Source organism: Mus caroli, chromosome 12 (assembly GCF_900094665.2).
Source record: "Mus caroli chromosome 12, CAROLI_EIJ_v1.1, whole genome shotgun sequence".
In the NCBI taxonomy this organism is placed as follows: domain Eukaryota; kingdom Metazoa; phylum Chordata; class Mammalia; order Rodentia; family Muridae; genus Mus; species Mus caroli.
The window spans coordinates 3,983,644-3,991,367 of NC_034581.1; positions in this window are offsets into that span (position 1 = coordinate 3,983,644).

Sequence of the window (7,724 nt, forward strand, 5' to 3'; positions counted from 1 at the left end):
TCCATTTCTCTGTTGAGGGGCATCTGGGTTCTTTCCAGCTTCTGGCTATTATAAATAAGGCTGCTATGAACATAGTGGAGCATGTGTCCTTGTTATCAGTTGAAACATCTTCTGGATATATGACCAGGAGAGATATTGCGGGATCCTCTCATCTTTATATATGACAATTTCAAATATAATAGTGCTCTGCCCTATTTCTGGTATGCTCCACCAGGAACAGGAAGTAAACCAATGAGACTGAACATCACCACACTTCTTGACATTGCATGAGTATTTCTCAACCAAACCAAGAAAGGACTTCTTACCTGAGTGGAGCCAATGGAATGATGGTTCCTGGCAGACCCAGAAGCCATAAGAAACCTCTTATGAAGAAGCTACTTAGGAATGCTGGCATCTCAATTATGTGTCATCATTTGACGTCTTTTAGCATATCTAGCGCATGTCCTGTTAGTGTGGGATAAAAAAAAATACAATTTCCTACACTGAATCTCATATATCTGAGATGAGCAAATAAATATCAATATATCAACAAATAGTCTAGAATAGCTGTCTGTATAAAAAGAAGATTTGAACTCTTCTCTTAGCAGAGTAATAGTTGGGCAATCAGGAAGGAAGATGATACCCAAAGAGAATAAGAACCCTGGTAGCAGAAAAGCAACCATAAAGAATATTCACATCATTGGGGGAAATGGCTCTAGATGGATTGGCAAGCTCTAGTGCACTGGAAAGCAAAGAAACAAAACTCTACAAAAAGGGAATATTCAAGAAGACACTCTGTGTTAATCTCTGGCTTCCATATGAACACATGCATTTGCACAATGATAAACATGTGCACATAAACACACAAAATTGTTTATAACAAGACACTGTGGGTAATGTGTTTCTTAAGTTAATTTGAAACATTTTTATCAATAAGATTTTAAAAATTTGGTTGGTTTTCAGAATAATCAGTGTGGAATGTGTTATTTTGAGTTTTGTACTTCATTTTGTCTGTGTTTCACATGCACACTCAGGCCACCACAGAACCAGTGTGGAAGTCAGAGAACAAATTTTACAAGTAGATTCTCTCCTTCCTCCGTGTAAGCCCAGTCTTGAGGACGGGGAGAGAACCTTGACCCACTTAACTACCTTTCTAGCCTCTATACAGACACTATTTCTTTTAAATAAATATTTTTCAATGTTAAAATTTTAAACAAATATACAGGCACACATAAAAAGTTGTGATATATGACCACTTTAGTCTATCCCCAAATAGTCCATGTGATTTACTATAATAAAAAATAAAAACATGACTTGAGTTATTAAAGCCAAACTCCCAAAGCAGGATTTTAATTAAGAATCAGATTAGCAAGTATTTAAGATGAATTCTATGGATCTCCTCCAGAAGCAGAAGCCATCAGAAATAAAATACTTTGACTTTACTCTAAACTTTCCAAGGCTTCCTGGTACTTACTGGCTTCTGAGAATGATTAGCCAGGTATAGATAAGTTGCAGCAACATTTATATTTGGAAGAATAAAATATTAAATGTGTGAAAGTCATGATTCTTTTGGGCCACAATGGGCCAGAGGTGTATTCTCACTTGTTACTTTGTGTTGACACAAGCATGAAGGGCTATGAATTCTCCTCTGAGTTCTACTTGTGTATCCCCCATGTATTGTGCTGCTGCCTTCCAGAGAATGTGAAAGTTTCTTGAATTTCTTTTAAGAGCTTTAATGAATGCATGGAGAGGTGGCTCAGTTGTATAAAAAACAAACAAACAAAAAACAAAACAAAGCAAAAAAACTTGTTGCTGTTCCAAAGAGTAGGAGTTCACTTCACAGCCTATTTCTGGTAGGCTGCTCACAATTACATGTTAACTCCAGCCTCAAAGGGTGTGATGCCCTTGTCTAGCCTTAGTTGGCATACTCGTACACACATATAAATATACACACAGAAACATAGACACAGACACACAGAGAGTCTCACACACACACACACACACACACACACACACACACACACGAGAGAGAGAGAGAGAGAGACAGAGACAGAGAGACAGAGAGAGAGAGACAGAGAGAGAGACAGAGAGAGAGACAGAGAGACAGAGAGAGACAAAAGGTACTGACAGAAGAGGAGGGAGAGCTGAGACAGAGATGTAAAGTGAATAAATAATTAATGGGGAGAATTCTTTAAGAATACTTAAAAATATCTTACAGTACATACTCTACATCATTAACCTATCTGTTTCATTATACAAGAATCAGGAAACTCATCTCTGCACACCATTTCTTATATTTAGATGTAAGGAGTCTTTCTGTGTACTTCAGATATATTATGCAAAGACACACATGCATCTTCACTTTTAGAATGATGAGCTCCTTGTTGTGGTGTCAGTTACCACAGTGTCTTGTCCCTTTTCTCCACCCTTCTGTACAATGGTTCAGTGGCATCATTTTGTTCACTTGTTTTGAAAAGTGCCGGTACATCTTCATTTTGAAACATACTTTTAGAACTCTAACTATTATTTTATGTAGTAGAAAACTGTTTGTTTGTTTGTTTTTTAACCCAACTTCAACCTCATTTGAAAGCTTCTGGTTTCTTTGTATCTGAGTCGACCTGGGATAACTTTCACCTAATTAGTTCTCTTTTCTTCACTAGACACATCATTTCAAATGTAACTTGCACTATTCAGACTGGAGTATTCCCTTTTCATAGTATACCAAATCCTTGTCCTTTGAAGTAAGTGAGTTAACCTTACTTATACTCGTTGACATTGCAGGAGGAGGTCTTTACATTTTACATTTTGTTATTTTTTTATACTTACTTTTGTGATTTATGTTGGTCTGACATTTATAAGGGTTGGTATTTTACATTGCAGTGTTTACATTTAGCTTATTTTTGTAATAACAGCTCTTTATTTTAAATATCATCGATTCACTCACACTATTGACTATTCATTGCTCTTCAGCCCTTTGCTCTGGATTTCCTCACAGCCACACAGTGTTTAATCTATGAAAGCCCCTTTCCAGCACCTCCCTAATATTATCAAATGCTCTTTTGTTATTCCAGTTTGATTTGTCTTCTTGAACTTCTATCCTCTGCTTTTTCAGTAAGGAATAAATCAGGACATTATACATGCTTTCTATATGTTTGTCTTTATGTTTTTACTTCTTTTAATTTATGATTAGTCAGAATATATGCAGTCAAGTTTGAGAAAATTTTCCTGAATTTACTCATGGGAAAGTATATTCAGTTGTTACTGCATGTCCTTTGGCTAACTTAAATCTTCCCGATGGCTAAGCTAACTCCATTACTTCCCGTAAGGAAAGTATCATCGGTCATTGTTAGGAGAGCTGTTGACTTTTCATTAACAATTCTACACTCAAATCTCTATTTAAATGTGAAGAAAGTTAGTTAAAATTTAAGTAACTTCTCTCTGTCCTAAAATGTATTGTAGATATTACTGCAATGTTTCCTAGTCAAAAACAAATCTAGTGGAAGATTCACTTCATCCCACTGAAAATTAACAACTATCCACAGAGACCTTGTATACAGCCACCAGCTTCCTCTTACCTTGCTCAAGATGAGCACAAGGGTAAGAGATGACCCCAAGGGAAAAGGTGTGCACATAAGATTCCCCGGAGAAGAGGAGTGGAATCTCTTGCATGCTCAACCACTACTTTCTGAAACAGGACTTTAACATGCAAAACACTCTATGTGGCTTAAAAGTAGTTAGAAAGCCACTGCATTCAGAATTGAAGAGGTATGTCATGTTCAGGAATGCATAACCACATGTGTATTCTTTTGTTTCTTTTTGTGAGGTTTTAAGATGCATTGCTGCATGCTTTTTATAATTTTACTAAATGAAGGTAGGCACGGATTTGAAAGGGAAGAGGGCTGCTGTGTATATGTTGTTTAGAGCAATAAAAAGCAAATTGTGGTTATGGCTTGGTAAGTGGGTCATGTGACTTCTCCAAATGCACCTGGCCTTTTTGTCTGGTGCCCTACAAAGCGTTTGCTCCTCATTTCATCGGTTATATTTTCATCTTCTATTCATCACTTTTCTAAGATAGTTTCTTTCTTATTCATCTAAATTATGTCCCAAAGTTGATACTTCTTAATAAATTCTTTTCCAGTGACTTTCCAATATGTAGATCGTTTGTCATTTCTTTGACAAAGAGTTTCTGAACTTAGATTTTTTAAATGAATATCAGTGTTGTTTATTTTTTATGCAGTTTTTCTTCACCTTTATATATATTCCAAAGCCACCATTTTCTCTAAATTACCCTTGTATTGTTTATGTTTTTTATTTTTCTTTATGTATATCATTATTATTTATATGTACATTGTTAATTATTCACAACAACTGTGTTCTCTGACAGCTATGCACATTGTCCATTGGCAGTTGCTGCTATATCCACACTTACCTTTGAAACTCACTTTCACTAATAGGAATTCTACAAATAAGGCAAGAACACAGGCCTGATCAGCATGTGCACATCATGTTTGCCCTCTTGGAACATTCCCATCTCATTTGAAGAAGCCTAGTTTAAACTTTTGAGCATTGAATCACATGTACAGAAAGACTCATGCATCCCAACTTCATTGAGCACCCAGCCAGTTGAGCAGGTAAATGAAACCCTTTGAGGGAGCCCAGATGAGATCTATAGAAGAACTAACATACAACCCACAAATGCCAAGAAACATCAATCATTGTTTTAAGTCATTATATTCTGGCTAAAAGGGAAAGTGCTACCTAGAAACGAGGCATGGCTATAATGAAATTTCAAGCATGAGACATTGGCTTCGGAACTGGGTGGCAGGTGGAGGTTTGAGAAGTACAAGGGGTCTATTGGCAAAGGCAAAAGAGATGCCAAACAAAACGTTTGGCAGAGGCTGAAAGTGAGCTTGGGAAATTATTAGAAGCAAGAAGAAGAATGGCAGGCCATGTTTTATAGTCACAAAACATTTGGCAAACCTGTCACCTGCTGCTACCCAAAAGTGACAATGCTGCCTGATAAAGTGGTGGACCTGGCTGAGGAGACCTACTGGCAGCGACGTTGAAGGTACCAGTTGGCTTGTTACAGGTGTGTATGGCAAGGCCAAGACAAAGTGAGAAGCTGAGAAGACAGTTTCATTTGCAATAGATTAGATGGGAAGAAGAGACAGGAATGTCTAGAAACAAAGATGCTTTTCTTGTTTTCAGTGTTCCTATGTTGTGAAGTTTTTGCAATTTAAGAAGTAGCTTCGGGAAAACAATCAAAGGAAGAATATGGATGCTGAACTCCTTTTGTTAATAATCAGAAGGATTTAAAGTGCTTCCTAGCAGAACTAGAACACAGTGTCCTAGAGGCTTCAAAACACTTGCCAGCAATACACTGTGAAGGCCACACATACCACACTAAGATTTATCTTCAAGAACACCAAGCTGACCTCACAGCTTGGAGTAACAGTCATTGTGTTCATAGGAAACAATTGCAAAGTTTAAGGCAGTTGCATTGCCTTCAACTAAAAACAAGAGAGAACATTTGAAATGAACGGGGGTCTTGGGTCTGCCACCTTTTACATTATGAATGTAAAAAGAGGTGGCTGTAGACTACCTAGCTGTTTCCAGGAGTTGGGGGAGAAAGCTCTAAAAACCCCATCAAGAGTTTAGAAAGGATGATTAATTACCCTATCCAAGGAGTAGGAACCCCTTAGTAGAGGAATAACTATTGTTTTCTTGGAAAAAAATCCAAGAAAAGCCATCAACTAGATTGCAAACTGTAACTGGTAGCAGTGATTGTCACCAAAATACAGCCTGCATCTTTTAGGTAAAAAATAATGTTCTGATCCCATACTATGCTGTCTTTGTTGGAAGAGTGACTTGCATTTTTGTTTGTGAATATCCAGAGCAAAAAAAAAAAAAAAAAAAAAGGTACCTTTTGTCTATCCAGACATAGTGTACAAAATTAGTTTTTGAGCTGAAGTGGGCCTGGCATGAAACTGAGGTCTGGCAGTTTCTCATGGCTCTAGTGGTGATATCTCTGTGCGACAAGCACAGGACAAAATCAGCTCACTGTCCTTCTACTGTTTCATGGGGGCTACAGCTGCTAAGTGATGCATGATGTTCCTGTGTATATGAACATTCTTTCTGTGAGCATTGCCATTTCTGTTTCATAAAACCTCTGAAGAAAAAGAAAGAAAGGAAAGAAAAGAAGGGAGGGATGGAGGAAAGGAGGAAGGAAGGGAGGAAGGAAGGAAGGAAGGGAGGAAGGAAGGAAGGGAGGGAAGAAGGAAGGAAGGAAGGAAGGAAGGAAGGAAGGAAGGAAGGAAGGAAGGAAGGAAGGAAGGAAGGAAGGAAGGGAAAGAAAGGAAATAAAGGAGGGAGGGAAAGGAAGGAAGGAAGAAAGAAAGGAGAGAGAGAGAGAGAGAGAGAGAGAGAGAGAGAGAGAGAGAGAGAGAGAGAGGAATTCCAGCATCTCCCCAGTGCAGCTTCTAGCCAGCAATTTTTCATTTCTTTAGTGCGATTTAGAAATTGCATCATAGCTTTCTTGAATACCAGTCTTGTTTTATTTTAATTTTTATCCCTTTATAGAGTTTTCAGGACAATAAAAGAACATAAATAATTAAGCTGTCATCAAACCTCCGTGTAAAGCCTTTTCTGATTCTATTTAATTTTCTTCCACCTCCTCCTCCTCTTCCTCTCCCTCCTCCTCCTTCTCTTCCTCCTCCTCCTCTCTTCCTTTTATTATTCTTCTTGTTCATGCTCTGTAACATTAAGTTCAATTCAGGGTGTCTAAAATTCATACTGCATTTCAGAACTTGTGTTACTTTCAACAAAAGTCATCTAGGTTCTCAGTCAAGACTCCTTGATGGAATTACAATTAATGTAGGTAGGAAGAATCTTAAACCCAATGTATAGAAAAATTCTCTGAGCAGTTGAATCTACGCTTTGCTGGACATTCCATAATAAAGTTATAGGAAAATAGTAAGATCTGTGTAATTAGAAAACACAGACACTCTGGTCTGGGATAATAATTTGAGTTATTACAATGTTTTTGTGTAAGCATTAGGACCTGATTTAATTCTCTAGTCCTCTGTTAATATGTTGAGTGGGGTGGCAGGAAATGAGAATCTCAGTGCTGAGCGGAGAGACACAGGAATGTTCCGGGGGATTACTGGGACAAGCCCAACTTATGTGATGAGCTACCAAGCAGTGAGAGACTAAAACAAAACAAAACAAACAAAAAATATAAAGAAAACATAGCATCTCTATCATTGCCTTATTTTGGTGTATGATAAACTTCCAAGGAGATCAAAGAAAGCCTACTTCTCATTAAGACTTTCTATGTAACTATGTTTTGATAGGACGAATTTGACTCTTTCATTCTTTGAGGAGAATCTTAGTGCATTGAAACATTAAAGAAAGAAAAGTTGGAGGGCTGGAGAGATGGTTCAACAGTTAAGAGCACTGACTGTTCTTCCAAAGGTCCTGGGTTCAATTCCCAGCAACCACTTTGTGGCTCACAACCATCTGCAATGGGTATCTGATGCCCTCTTCTGGTGGTTGAAGACAGCGACAGTGTACATTAAATAAATAAATAAATCTTTTAAAATGTTAGAAAGAGAGAGAGAGAGAGGAAGGAAGGAAGGAAGGGAGGGAAGGAGGAAGAGAGAGAGACAGAGAGAAAGAAAGAAAGAAAGAAAGAAAGAAAGAAAGAAAGAAAGGAAGGAAGGAAGGAAGGAAGGAAGGAAGGAAGG